General features: G+C 36.9%; 1 protein-coding gene across 10 annotated transcripts in view; it reads right to left on the bottom strand.

Annotated features, from left to right (window-relative positions):
- NFIA (nuclear factor I A) overlaps positions 1 to 15660 on the bottom strand; it is a 373107-nt gene that overhangs the window by 345485 nt on the left and 11962 nt on the right. The window lies entirely within an intron of this gene.

The following is a 15660-nucleotide window of genomic DNA, read 5'->3' as shown; positions in this document are numbered from 1 at the left end:
TACAGAATAAAATTGGAAAATAACCAATTTTTTCCAGATGCTGTAATTTCACTAATTAAATATCTCCTTTAGAAATCAATAATGCTCCAAGGGAGAGAAAAATTAGCATGTTTCCTAATTCAAGCTCTTATTATTAGAAGTAATTTTTAGTATAATTTTAAGAAATGAAAAATAGATATTTACTTCCTCAATACAGTCTAGTGTTTTTATCATTTAATGTTGAATTACTGTGTAACAATCTATAACATCTCAACAGATATTTCTCCTTCCTAAGATTCTTATTGTAAGTGACTAGCTATAGATTGATTGACCTGAATCTTCAGAAATAAGAATGGAAATGCAAGAAGATATATATGAAAATGCAAGCTTTCTCATTAGTTTAACAGTTATAAGATGTTCCAATCCTAAGAAGCATACTGGGAAAATCCCATACTTTATACCACTTTGCAAAGTGCAGGCTGGCACACTATCCTCTCTGCAGCTTTGAGATCCAATTAGGATGTAAGTGAAAAAAATTACATTCTAGTTTTCATTCCCCACTGGAATATTTTTGGTGATTGCTCACCTAAAGAAGATGGCCAGATTTTGGTCCCTGTTAGCATTCTATGAAAACACAAAAAGATTTATTTTCACTCTTTTTCAAGCAAATTAATTTTTGTGTGATAACTTTTTGTTTCTCATTATTTTTAATGTTTTAGTTAAAAAATGGAATAAAGAAACATATATTCTGTCAAAATGCTTCCATTATCCTTTGCTGAAACCAGTAGGAGCTTTAGATATGAAAACGGGGCCAGACGGAAACACTTTATGGGAAAATCTGCAGTGGAACGATTTTGATAATGAACATGCCTAGAGAAATAAAATCATGAATGCTGTATGTGTTGGGGGGAAGAAACTCTTATCTTCAGTTGGGTTCTGTTTCCCTTAGAGAGGCTTATGTTACCCTACAATCAATAGGTCTCCAATTAAACAAAGAAGATTTACATATGCTGGTGCATTTTGGAGCTAATGAAATTGGTCTAACAGTTTTAATGAGAGTACGGCACTGGCTAGGAGGGGAATTTAGGGGTAACCATATATAACTGGGCCTACCTCCTTAATTCTGATCTTTAACTTTTCACTCCTACTGCCTTTGGCCTCTCCCAACATAGGATAAGTAACCATGCCAAAATGTATCCTATTTAGTAAAGATAAGACAGACAAACTTGCAAATGCTCACTAGAAACAAGGGTATGATTCACAAAAGCTTTTCCTGTAGAGCAAGACAGTGTGGGGTTCAAATCCAAAAAAAAAAAAAAAAAAAAGTGTGCCATCTTGAGGAAGGGGTTCCTTTTTTAATCAAGATCATGCTCTTAAAAAATTCAAGCATGAAATTAAAATCCTTTCTTTTCCCTCCCAGCAGGGCACCTAGCACACAGTAGGTACCAGATAAAAGACTGCTGGTACAAAGATGATTTCCTCACAAAGCAACTCGATCAACAGCTATGCTACTTGATCACTTCCAAACCACCTTTTCTAGGTAAACAGTCCAGATAAAAGTCGAGACCAAGATGTTACATGGGAAAACAAATAACCTGAATATTTTCTATAAACAGTCTAGCATCACAAAACCTATATTTTCAGAATTATTTATTGACCCGTGATTATTCACAGGTCAATAACTCTCTTAGGTTAACATGAGACTCTGGATTTGGGTTAAGAAAGAAAAGGCAGTTAACATGATAGAGTGAGAAGGGAAAGTCATCCTAACCCCCAAAACATAGGCATAAATTCAGTATTCCTGAGATGAACAAAAGCTATATGTCACCTAGTTTTTAAATTCATATTATAAATATCTCACATTTCTGTTTGTTTTGTTCAACCCAGATTTCCCACCCAGTCACCAGCTCAACAAAGGTACTGAACACATACTAAGTGCTGGGTCCTACGTACCCCTGTGGGAGAGGGTACACAAAAATAAATACAACCCAGTCTCTGCTCATAAAGAAATCACAGCCCACCTTGGAAGACAGATCATTTTATTATAATGAAGCAGTAATAGTGAGCACTACTACAATGCTAACAAGACACTATGGGAAGGCAGGGAAGGAGCCCGGAGCCCAATGCTAGGGTCGAAAGAGGGCCTAAGCATCATTAGCCAATTAAAGGTGAGTGAGGACATTCTCAGTAGAAGGAATAATACAAGGAAAAGATACAAAAAATATATACATATATATGCACATACTATGATAGGAAGTGTGGCCAGAGCCTTAGGGCAAAGAGGCAGGAAGACAGCCTGCCCCTGTGTATTCCATGCACCAAAATTCTCATTTCTGTCCTTGCATGTGCTCTCTTCCATTTCAAGGTTAGCTGTATTCACTGTTAATATAAGGCAATGTACTCACTTTATCCCATATTTGTCTAAAGACACCTTACCCCTATTTAAATCCTGCAGCTACTCTCTTGATTACAAATAGGAAGTTCAATAACGTATAGCATCGTGAAAGGGGCCTCGTGAGGAAGATGAGTCAGTGCACACGCTAAGCTCCTTACACCCTGAAATCCCCTTCTCAGAGGTCAGCTCCTACCTCCAAAAGTTCAAGGATCCAAAACTGACACATTAGAGTTTATTGAAACATCACCCTGGTGGGAATCTGCAATTGGGGATTCAGTCCAAATTTAAAGACAAACAATCCCTTTTCCAGATGTTGGATTCAGACAATGAGAATACTCTGAAACAATTTCCTTCTAAATAATGGGTTTAGAAACAGAAAAGGGTGTTATGTTGCAGACTCATTATTCGAACCTGAATATATATAATTTAAAATATATAATATTAATGAAGTCTGCCGATAGTTAATGTGTTCAGTTTTATTCATTACCTGAAAAAAAAAAAGGGAGATTAAAGAAAACAGAATAAGGCCAGATCAGTAAAAATGTTATTTGAGATCACAAGAAAAGAAGGAGTGGGGGAGTAAGTGAGAGGGGGTGATTCTCAAGATTAGTAGCAAAAACAGATTTTCGAACTTGTTAAATTTTCATTATTTGGAGATAAAACACTCTTAAAATAAAGGAAACATCAGCGATTGCTAAAATCATCAGGTAAATTCTAATGTCTGTATCCAGGTGGCTTATTTAATCTGAAGACAACATGGTTCTCCCTGGAGGAACTGAACTGCTAACATCCCATGAACTCTATCAAGTTTGCCTCACTTCTCTTACTGACTGTAAAACAAAGAAATCTGTCTTTAGTTTCATGATGTCCCACATGGTAGGGTGACTAATCCCCAACCATTTTTATTTACAGTGTTCAGAGTGAGTTTCTATGACAATTCCATGCCATTCTCAATGTTACACACAGATTTTCTGCCTTTTGAAAATAATTACAGAACAAATCATTTGTTCTGCACTCTATTCAAAGAAAAGCACATATATTAATGACTGGACAAACAGATTTCACTTTCAGATTAAACAAAAAGCAGATAGAAGGGAGAGCGGGAAAAAAAAAAAAACAGAAAACTCTGACACACACTGTTTGGGACCACCAGATTTTTGGGTTGTTGTCCGTGTTTCATTTATCAGACATGCGATAGTTCTTCTTCCTATCACCATCTGCACACACTTTCCCAGAAGACCCTCACAGCTGTCCCATTAACACACTAACACACACTCACACATATAGGACCTCTTCCGTGCTTTCTGTCTGAATGTCATACATATCTGTTTTCTTTTCACAAGAGAAAGAAAGGCAAAGCAGCTTGAGACCTCGGACAACTTAAAACCCACTTCAGTGTAAAAGTCTCAAGATTGCTAACTTTCTTCGGAGAGAGAGTAAAACAGAGAATTTAAGTGGCTATGCTACTGAGACTTGGCTGTGTTTTAGGAACTACTACCAACTGCCAAATGAATTCACCACGGCTTGCTCTCAAAGGCCTTCCCTTCCTTTCTGTTTGTCACTCCCTCATTCTCCTGCTGTTTAGTTTTCCTATAACTCTGTTTTATACTTCGGCATTACTAGAAGGATGTCCTCTAAAAAAGAAATAGAACTTTTTTGTGCACCACCAGCTTTCTTTAAAGAAAACATGCCGCAGTGAACTATTAAATAATAAAAACCACCTGTGCCTTGTCCTGTATCTGCTTGAGTTTTCCTTCCATTTACCGAGATATTTTTGACATGAGAAAACAAAAAATGTACCACTTACTAGAAGTACCAGCAAGTGACAGGATTCCTCCACATATACCTGGTACAGTAAGGTCCTCTGCAATACCTAGAGCTGGCTCTACAAATGTTTAAAACTTCCTATGGGCTATCAGTTTGTAAAGATCCTAATTCAAAGACATCAAAAGCTTTTAAATCTTAATTTCTGGGGCGCTTGGGTGGCTCAGTTGGTTAAGCCTCCAACTCTTGATTTCGGCTCCAGTCATGATCTCAGGGTCATGGGATCAAGCCCCACTTCAGGCTCTGTGCTCAGCATGGAGTCTGCTTGTCCCTCTCTCCTGTCTCTCAATGAATACACGAGTGAATGAATAAAATTTTTAGAATCTGAATTTCTGAAGGAATTTCATCTGAGATGGCACTGACTCATCTCCATAGTTATTTTCTTCTTTTCTGTATCCTTGGCACTTAGCATAGTGCCTAACAGGTAGTAAGTGCTCAAAATATGTTTGCTGAACCAAGCTGCCAATGACACAGTGGAATCTGTCAACAAAGGCAACTGATGGGATCCCTGGGTGGCGCAGCGGTTTGGCGCCTGCCCTTGGCCCAGGGCGTGATCCCGGAGACCCAGGATCGAATCCCACATCGGGCTCCCGGTGCATGGAGCCTGCTTCTCCCTCTGCCTGTGTCTCTGCCTCTCTCTCTCTCTGTGTGACTATCATAAATAAATAAAAATTAAAAAAAAAACTATTAAAAAAAACAAAGGCAACTGAGGTAGATTTTTTTTAAGCTTTTATTTATTTATTCATGAGAGACACAGAGAGAGAGAGAGAGAGAGAGGCAGGGACACAGGCAGAGGGAGAAGCAGACTCCATGCAAGGAGCCTGATGTGGGACTCGATCCCAGGACCCAAGGATCACACCCTGAGCTGAAGGCAGATGCTCAACCGCTGAGCCACCCAGGCATCCCACGAGGTAAATTTTCTATGCCAATACCAACCAAAGAGCTTCCACCTTGATGCAAGTGATAACAACAGGCTACGTATGACTGCACTCCACTTTACACAAGAATTTTCTAGCTTCACAGCTCCGGGACGCACACACTTAGCATCTTCACCTTGTAAAATGAAGGTTTCTTCTCAGTTTCCTTCAAGGCTTGAAACTCTGAAATCTACCAACAAACCAGAAAAAGCTCTAGTTGCACGCCTTTTTAAACTTCAGAGAAAAACCCATGGCTTTCAGCACCAGTACATACCTCCAGCAAACACCTTTTACCCCATCCATAAATTCTGGGGTGGAGCTCAGACAGCCTGGTATCTTGGGGACCACCTTGGAGACACAAAGCCCTAACCACTAACCATCCTGCCACAGATATGTTATTCAGCCTCTCTGCTTCTTCACCTGCACAAAAGCAATTATAAGCTCCCCTACCTAAATTTAAGGTTTATATGAAGAGCGAATAAGACAATGCATACGAAAAGCCAATTTAAATATTATAGAGGTTAACCACACCAGTCTGGGTTCTGATGGATCTGGCTTTAATCTGGGCTTTGCCACTTACTATAGGCAAGACCTTGAGTGAGTTACTAACAGTCTCTGAGCCTCAGTTTCCTGAATAACAGGAGTAACCCACAGCAAAAGTCATCTACCATCTCTCCTCTCTCCCAACACCCAACATGAAAAATTCTCTAGAACCTGGAGAAGTCCAAAAGGAAAACAAAATAGAAACAAAGAAACCCACATAAAACCAGAGAAAGCCATATCCACAGTTTTGAAAAACCAACAAAGCCAATCCTAAGAAATGGCACCCAGATATGTAAACTCCTTCAAGTGCCCAAAATATTCAGTCTATCATAAAATGCCCTAGTGCAAAGCAAAATGCAGCGTTACAGCTGCCCTGTCTTCACTTTCAAATAAGGTGATGGGGGAATAAAGGGCCAAAAATTTACATCTCCAAATGTGAATCTATGTTCTTCTTCCAATCTGTTTCCGAGCAATTCTGCTGTCTCATGACTCGGCTTCACTTACTCAGCACTGCCCCCACCCCAGAACCTCTGAGGCTCAACTGCAAATAAAGTAAAAAGCTATGCATAATCAGTCTTTATATAGCAAAATTGAAAATGTCTCTCTTTGAAGAATTACAAAGCTTTCTGTCTGAAACCTCTGACCTTTCTAGAGAAATCGGAGTCACTGTAGTTTAAAAATGTAGGTGGTAAAAGTACAAAGGATTACATTTATCCATTTTGCATGTTTGCCATCTTTTCTGAGATGAGGAGCAAATATCTTTAGAACAATTAGTTCTTCAATCCTAACATTTCAGACTGCAATATCCTCATTCTCCAAAGAGCTGTATACATCCTGGGCCCCATGAGATGGCACTTTTCTGTTAATTACTACTCCCACTTTATTTTACAGAAAATCTAAAGTACATAAATTCCATAACCTTTTTTTTAAAACATAAGACATTTGTCCATACGGCGAATAGACCAAGAAAGTAATAAAAACTCATTTGGATCTTACTAAAAACCACTGTAATTCTTGATCAGGTGGGGAGGAGGAGGAACTTCCAAAGTACATGTAAAAGAAAAAAAGAATTCTTAATAAAAGTCCTTGTCACATATTAAGAGGCCATTCAATAAAAGTATTGCAATGACTATCTTTCCCTGACAGGAACATACAACAATAGTTATGCTGTTGAACAGCATCAAGTTACAAAGACTTCATTCTCAGAAGTTACTTGAAACTACTCTCCAAAAGAGAACCTCTACCATTTAAAAGAAGGGGAGGAAAAGCCAACTAAGTGAATCAATCAGAGGCTTTAGTAACCTATTCATTTTTTCTATAATATGCATCCATGCAAAAATCTTTCTATGGTCACACCACAAAGATAGTGATCAGCTTTTGCCAAATTCTTATCCAGAATCCCTGCTTGATCTTCAACGTTTGTGATCCACTCATCTTTAACTTCCAATTACTAAATGCTAAAAATATTCTCTCAGGTAGATGCTGTTTTCCATCAACATTTTTAGCGTCTAATATTATTTATGAATTGTATTCAGCATCAAAGATATTTATGATTTTCCCTGCTGATCTGCCATTATGTCTGAGCCTGTACAGCTCTGTTTTAATAGTATGCAACAAAGGTTTACAGGAGATACATAGTATCTTAATTACTCATTCTATAGTGAGCTCTTAAGCATCTCCATTCCTCACTCATTTGGAATGTTTAAAAATGCCACGAAGAAGGGCTTGATGTCATCTTAACACTGAAATCCATCTGTCTATGGCCCTCTTTTGACTTTACTCCTTCTGCAGCCAAATTTTTCACAAAAGTTGATGAGAATTTGTCAACCTAAGGACTTGTAATGTCAGCTCCTTTGAAAGGCAATGGAATATTTGAAAGTGACAATGATGGGATCCTGCATGTAGAATATTCACTTTATGTAGGAGTTTAAAATTAAATAATCCTTTTAAGATCAAAATACACAGAGTTCTAAATGTTTCCAGTAGGGGAAGAGGCAGGCACATATCAGAAGAGAGAGTCCTGAGTTTCCCATAGGAAGTAACACATCCCTAATTTTGAAAATTAAAATTAAATGGTAATTGATATTGTAGCAAGGCAGTTCCTATTATCCACTGACAAATACCTTTCCATACCAAAAATTACCACTCAGATCAAGCTATATAACTCACCACAGATACATCTTCCCCAACAGCATGAACATGTTGCACTATCCAATCATGGGCTGGCAAAATTACAAAAGGAAATAAAATCACCCAAACCATAGCAACAAAGACAACAGCCTGATAATGGCAGATGCTAAACAGGCATACACAGAAATTTTTAGGTACTATTCGTTTTTCAAAGTATTTTATTGTTATTGTTATTTCATCTCACATTTTTAACCTATTGAGCATTTCAAAAATATCCATTAAAATACTGTTAATACATATGCTCTGAAAATTATTTATGTTTAGAAACTCACAGATTATTGCGACCACCACAAATACTCATCAGAGACACAGAAAGGTAGGAAGAATGGAACAATAAATGGGTGTGAGTCTTAATTTTTTATTCTGATCCTCTCATTTCCAGTTTACACGTTTATTTACATCCTTCAGTTTTCTCTTGCTGTCATAACTGATACTCCACAGCTTTTAGATTTATCAGCATTTCTAAAAGAGAAACTTAAAAAGGAAACTATATTTCCATTTTATTCAATGTAAGTTCAGTTCAGCAGCTTATTTTTTAAATAAACCCTAGAAGAATTAATCTACATACAATGAACATAGTGTAAATTATAATTACCAGTCTTTTTTTCTATTTACAACTATAAAATTCACGTTGAATGAGTCTTTGAATTTTTGCACTGAAGTCATTAAGAACTAATCTTGCCTACACTTAAAGAAATGAAAATAAGAGCATTAAATAGATCCATCCATAAATCAATCATTTAAGGGGATTAAGATGAACCTTGTTCCTAGTTTGAATTTTTCTTTTTACTCTTTTAAATTAAAAAAAACAAATTTGACTGACAAACTCAATTTTTGCTTTCTTTTAAATAATGACACAGAAGGCCATAATCAAAGGATCTTTTTAGAGTAAAGCAAATTTTAAAATTTTCAATCTAATCATCAAGGGAAGTGAGAAATACACCTCCTATGCATATAAGAAAGTATGTACAAAAATTTATCTAGTAAAATACGGCCTGCAATTCTGATTTTTAAACTGAAGCTTGCTTTAATTCTCAGTGGCTTCCCAAAGCATCCAGAACCATTCATCTACCTGACAAATAGGAAAAAACACTCCTTAAACTTGTGTAATAATCCTTCTATTCACCAAAGTTCAACATTCTAAAAACAAGAAAGAACAAGGCACTCCAGACTTTTGACCCCAGCCCTGACAAAAAGCTTAAGAACATTTTCTCCCTCTCCTAACCAAGTAGGGCCTCATCCTGTGCCTAGGAACTGGACTCCATAGTAAAATATCTCAATGGGAAGGGTCTGGATTTTGACTTTTTTTTTTCCCTCTGATTCGAGGTAGTGGATGATACCATTTAAATGACATCCAACCCCCCAAAAACAGGATATAGAGAAGGATACAGAATGGATCCAAACTGTTATTGAAGAGCACTAGGTTTAGAATCAGAAGGCCTGGCTTTAATCCTACTGTGCACCAGTCACCTGGACAGTTTGAGACTTTATTTTCACCTGTACAGATGGAGAGTGCATCACTTATTTGCAATATGGCTGTGAAATTTTTTTAAAAAAAGAAAAAAAAAGAGAGAGAAAACTATAATGTATGGCAAAACTTAGTATGCTTGCTGCAAAACAGACAGCTCTATAAAAGTTATCTGCCTTCCTGCCTTCCTGTCTTCCATCCATCTCCTTTTCTCTATTTTCAATTAATCTAGGTCCGAAATATCTACCACTAGGAAAGCATGTGAAACCCATGAAGAGAAATTAAGTGTAAACGTCTCAAAGAACACTAAAGCTATTCCACTTCAATCGCTAGCTATTACGGTCATCCTGATCATGTCTGCATTTGGGATTAACAATGTATCACACATAAAAAAAAAAGACCAGCTCTTGCCAAAATACACAATACGTAACAAAATAAAAAGAATTTCTTTTTCTCATTTTTATCTTACTTGGTTTCTTTGACAGAACGATGAAAGCCATCCTCTCTACAGAGGTGCCACAATTTGTGGACTTATTTCTTTGCCTCGTAAGCCATGTTTATTTAACCAGAATATTAATAGAGGGGATAATTCCGTTAGGTAAAATATACTTTTACACTGTGAAACGATCATAACAAAACATGAATGCGGTGTTTTCTAATATTTTCAGGAAAACCAAGCGTAAAAGCCATTTCTGTCTTAGCAGCAACTAGAGAATTCTGGTAAGTTCAGAGGGACGCTAAAGTTTGGATCAATAATTTGTATCCTACAGTTGCCTAAGCAACAGCCAAAATTCTGAGGTGACACTGGAAGTTATCACCTTAAAAAGCAAAATAACAAACACCTCAATAGCCCCTTTTCCAAGTTTATATATGCTACAGTATCCCTTACTGGACCCTTAAACAATAAAAAGAACTGTTACAAAACTTTTCTTTTTCCAAAAATTTGTATAGAAACTCCAAAAGCCCCAAATAGTCTCTTAGAAACAAACTATGCAAAAAAATGTGGAGAGATGGATTATAAAATTCTCCACTTGCTATCTTGTTGCTCAGGATTCTTTTACAGTTATTACTTAAGCCAAAATACTTTTGAGAGCATCTCCATTTGCGATTAAATTCATGGTTTTATGTTTCTCTTAACAAAACATGCCAGTTCATTCATTCTCTTCCTCCTCCACCTGACTTCTTCCTTCCCCTTACCCCACCCTCCCAAGGATTTAAAATTTATAATATATTTAAAAACAAGATCTAACCTCTAAATAACGATGAGGAAGTTATTGCTGAAATGGTAATAAACTGGTGTTTTGCACATTCAGTGAATTCAATCTGTATTTCATGTTTTTTCTTCTCTTATAACCTCAAAATTGCTTTCAAGAATCTATATTAACATTTGCGAGCAATTAGAATTGTTGCTGCTTCTGTGCAAGTTTTAAAAAACTGACAGGCTATTCTGCATCCTCTGGAAGCAGCTTGAGGCCTTAACCAAGTGAAACACCCAGTCCTACTGTGTACAGCAGTGACCACAACAAAGGCTGTGGTTTCTCCCACACTAGCCCTAAATAGGTTTAAATTAATGCTATTCATCACTGGGTGGAAAAGAAGACAAGGCAAATCTAAGCCAGCAGCATTGGGAAATTTCTTACCAACACTCAAACCTCTTAGCCATAAATGAGCTGACCTCTGTTCATAAGTTTACTCCATAATAGCCCTCCCTGACTTTGAATTCCCATCTTTTTCACTACATTCTAGATAAAAGGTACTGTTACTATATTCTAGGTAAGAGATATTGTTGCTATCCTCAAGTTCCGCAAAAACACTCAAGGATATAAAAGCCGTATTTATCTTAAGCGTGTTGACTTGTTAGTGCTATTCCCTTTGAAGAATTAAAACATAAAAGATAAATTAAATTTTCTAGAACTGTGCATACACCACTGAGTTAGAATAAATCAGCGAGCCACAAACTCCACCTTGAGTTCAGTGTAAGGTTAGAGTAACAATTTGAGATAGGGTGGTACTTCTCTTTTAATTTTAAATGTCACTATACATTAGTCTTACACCTTCTTTTCCTTAATACAGTTTATTATTATAAAAATAAGGTGCCAGCTGCACAACTTTCTCCTCGTGAGTTTATTAAGGTACTGAAAAAGTTTAATTACATAACGTATAGTCCTAAAAGTTGACCATAAATACACATACACATGTATGTCTGCTAACAAAATATACTGAACATGTTTTAGATAAGCAATACTGCCATAAACTAACATGATAAGTTATCCCAAAATTAAGAAATTACCATAACCAATTCAGCATAAAATTATAAACTGTAACAATCTAACAGTATTCATTTAAAATTTTTTACAATTATTCTATATGCACTGATAACCTTATGCATAGAATTATACCGTATTTAAAGTACCAACTTTTTCAAAAAAGAAATCATTTGCACTGCTCTAAACAGCACTGTGTGCAGCCTTCATGTGCACACACATGCACACGAAGCACACACACACTCATACACAGACACTCCTAATCTTACACCTGCTCTGAAGCGGTAGGAAGTGAATTCTCAATCTGTCAACATGACCATCTGGTCTATCTGCATATCACGGCTTTCTCTATTACTATATGAAGGAATGACAATCACGAAGCCAAAATAAAACTAAAATGCACCTGACTGGGAGTATCTCTCTCTTTGTGGAAATGGAATAATACGTGGCATATCAGAGCAAAACTAGCAGAATGTAAATAATTTAAAATGAGCATTCATTCGCTACAGCATAATTAAATGAACAGTATGGTACAAGTCGTGTGGTAATCGGTAACACCGGCCGTACAGGTTTACAGAACAGGTACCAGACTTCCAAGACACCCAAACAGTTCTTCCAGTGAGTGACAGGACCGTTACTATTCCTGGTCCAAGCAAAACTAAGTAAAGGTAGTGAGCGGGGTAGCGTGGAAGCAGCCAGCAGCTACCGGACTAAAACATCCCTGTACAAAAATGGTCACTTTCTACTTTACTACTAACACTACCCGTCCTACCGCCAGGACAAATTCAATTCACTCTGTCACTAGCTAATTAACAGTTACAGTAATCATCTGACAAATTTTTGTCATTTGTTAGTCCTTCAAAGCGAATTTTAAGGCGAGGGGAAAAAAAAAAAAACAAAAAACTCCAATCTTAGAAAAATCCCCATCTGCAAAAGGTTGAAGATGCTCATTGTGATTTAGCTTTTGAGCCTAACGCCGCTTAAAAAATTAGCAAAGGCCTTACTTAGTTGATTTGAATATGATTCTATTTATTTAATTTTACTTTTTAAATGTCTCCACACAGCTGCCTCAGAGTTATATACTACTTCACAGCAGGTAATAACTATCAGAAATAAATTGTGGCTCTGTCATTCTGTGGTCTGGATACAGCAACTTACCTCTGTCCAAAAGATGAGTCCTTAAAAAGTCTAACCTCTTACAAAACTTAACTAAATTGAGAATCTTTCTAGAATCTGATTAAATTACCAGAAGTTATATAGACGCAGTTAAAAAAAAAAAAAAAAAACTCTCCAGAAAGTTCTCGGTTGAGTGCCTACTAATGAACAAAGGTTAACTTTATCTAAAAGGTCAAATGCCTGGTGGCTAAGGTTATGACCTTAACAACTTAAATTGTGACCTTGCCACGTGCCGGGTATATTGTAGATTCTGATACAGATCATCTGGTAAAGACTGGTCATAAATTAGCTTTACTGTTACACGCCCACAAAGAAAACCATTTGCCACAATTCCATAACATCTTCAAGTTGTCATACGATACATATGGAAGGACGACTCAAATAAAGACCAAATGAAGGGCATAACACGGTTTTACTCTTTTATACTTTTAACGAGATGAAATTCTCAGGCTTATAGAATCACTCCAATTTCATTATACTTGTTACTGTTTATCAGCCACAAAATTCACACAGTTCTAATGCTGCTGGATTGAAAGAAAAAAAACCGTGATGTAGTTTATGTATTGTATTTTAGCATCTCAGTAAGTCTTCGAGTAAATCACCTCCGCTTAAAAAAAAAAAAAAAAAAAAAAAAAAAAAGATTGATTCTGCACTGGCTTCCAGTATTTACACGTGTGTCCTAAGATTTCAACCTCCTACCAAAGAGAAGGCCGAGGCATGAAGCCGTAATTATCATATACGTTTTTAGAAGAGAAAAAAAAAATTTCATTTGAGGGACTATCTAGAGGGAAAAATGGCATTTCAGAAGGAAAAAAAAATGCAACACAGCAAAAGAGAGGGGGGGGGGAGGAGGAATCCACTATAGGTGAAAAGGCCACAATGGTTTTGGCATGTTTCTTGAAGCACGTTTCAGAGTCTCTGCCTCCTGCCAATACTGGCAAGTTCTCAAAACTTTTAAGGAGGTAAAAACATTGTTTAGTGTTTACAAATCTTCAGTATTATAACAGATGCTTGTCAAATCAGTTGTATGTAAGTTGACCGATCTACCTCATATTTGTATTGGCAATGAGCTTCCCTTCCACAAATAACAGGTCTCTAAATCTCTTAAATCAAATTTGTAATATTTTCAGACAAAAGGCCCTTAATATTTTCTTTTGCAGTCGTCCTGTTGCGTGCACAGAGCCGCAGCCATCACCGCGCTCGGTGAAAGCCAATGGTCTAACACTTGGCTGCCATTCAGGCCTACCAAGGGATTCTGGGATACGTCAGGAAAACCAAACCGAAAGGTAGTCTGATCCATGTTGCTGTCAATAAATCTTTCATAAGCAATAAGGATGCTACCTCTCCAAAGCCACCTTCTACCTGTCATTTTACCAACAGAATCCTTCAGGTACTGAAACCACCAGCAACCATGTTAGCTCAAGGATTTGGAGCAACAGCACAGTAACACACAGTCAGCGACGACAGAGGATGCACGTTATGGCACTAGCTAGGAAGGCTGCAGCTCCTGCAATCTAAGGGAAATATTTATATCTAAAACTCAGAACGAGTGCTTCTCAAAGGGACAAAAGTGTAAGTGGTATTCCATTTTGGGGTACCTGGTAAGGAAGCACACCCCATGATGTGCACCACCTGTTGGCAGCACCCGCATTTTTTCTTGACTGGTCCAACGAGAGCATTTGTTATAATTTATAAATTATTTACTTTTCTAAATATCAAAAAGATTAAACACAAGATCTTAAAGAGTCCTCCCTGAAAACACTTACAACACGCATCTTTTTTTTTTTTTTTTTTTTTTTTTGCACCTTGCCTTTCTCTTTCGGAACCTCCACTTACATACAGAAATTAATTTTTTAAAAATTTAACTCTGCTTTTCCAGTAAAGAAAACCAAGTAACAATAGGGTGAAAAGGGGATTAAGAAAGGGATACTTGTTCCTGTCTAGAGGTCATTAGAGAGGTGTTGCCTTTTCATTTCACTACCCAGAACGGGCTAAAGCAACAGGCACTCCTTACCAATTAAGTATACATTCTCCAAAACCCAAATATTTGAAACACTTACAGATCACATCCTCTAAAATACTTATCTATCCCCTGCCAACAGAATGCAAATGATAATGTGACATGCTTGCAAAGTTAATTTCTCCAGTTTCTTATGTAAGGACAGATGGATAACAAAAGTTCTCTTTCTAAAACATATATTGAGAAAAATAATAGAGAATAGGCTATCAGCTGGCTTCTTTTTTAAAAAAGCTCATATTCTTAGAATTAAAAACATTTTACAAAAACAGTACAGTGTTGATTTTACAGGTAACACCTCTCTCCTTTGTGGAAAAAAAATACATAAATATATGAACCCCAAAACAGCCTACTTGTAGGATTCCACAACCTTCTTTTTTCCATCTGGCTCAAGTAATTGCCATGAAAGTAAAATCTAGCAAGGCCGATATGTACATATAAAAAAGTCAACAAGTTACACAAGACCTGAGCTTTCCCATAACACAATGAACCTTTTGTCTAAATCAAGGCAAAAGAAACAAAGTAAAAATGCATTCTTTTAGTCAGTGCTCAATAGTTTTAGCCTGAATGCTACTCTAAATGCTGTAATATATACACAGGTAAAACATGCCTCAAAACCAGCCTTCAAACAATACAGAATCTTATCACCAATCAAAGCAACTCACTAAATCAATGATCAATATCGATTTCTCAGTGCATTCATGCACTACACAGATTGGCTACTTTTAAGATTAACCTCCCCATCAATTAAAGAGTTGGGTTTGTTTCTCGCTCAGCTTCGACACTACAAATTCCTAAATACAGAGCTACTAAGTTTGCCTATTAATGTGATTCTTTTTCCTTCCTACATGATCAGCAATTTGATAGTACTCGTACCACCTCTTCTT

Source organism: Canis aureus, chromosome 3 (genome assembly GCF_053574225.1).
Source record: "Canis aureus isolate CA01 chromosome 3, VMU_Caureus_v.1.0, whole genome shotgun sequence".
Lineage (NCBI taxonomy): Eukaryota > Metazoa > Chordata > Mammalia > Carnivora > Canidae > Canis > Canis aureus.
This window is presented reverse-complemented; position numbering and strand designations above follow the sequence as displayed.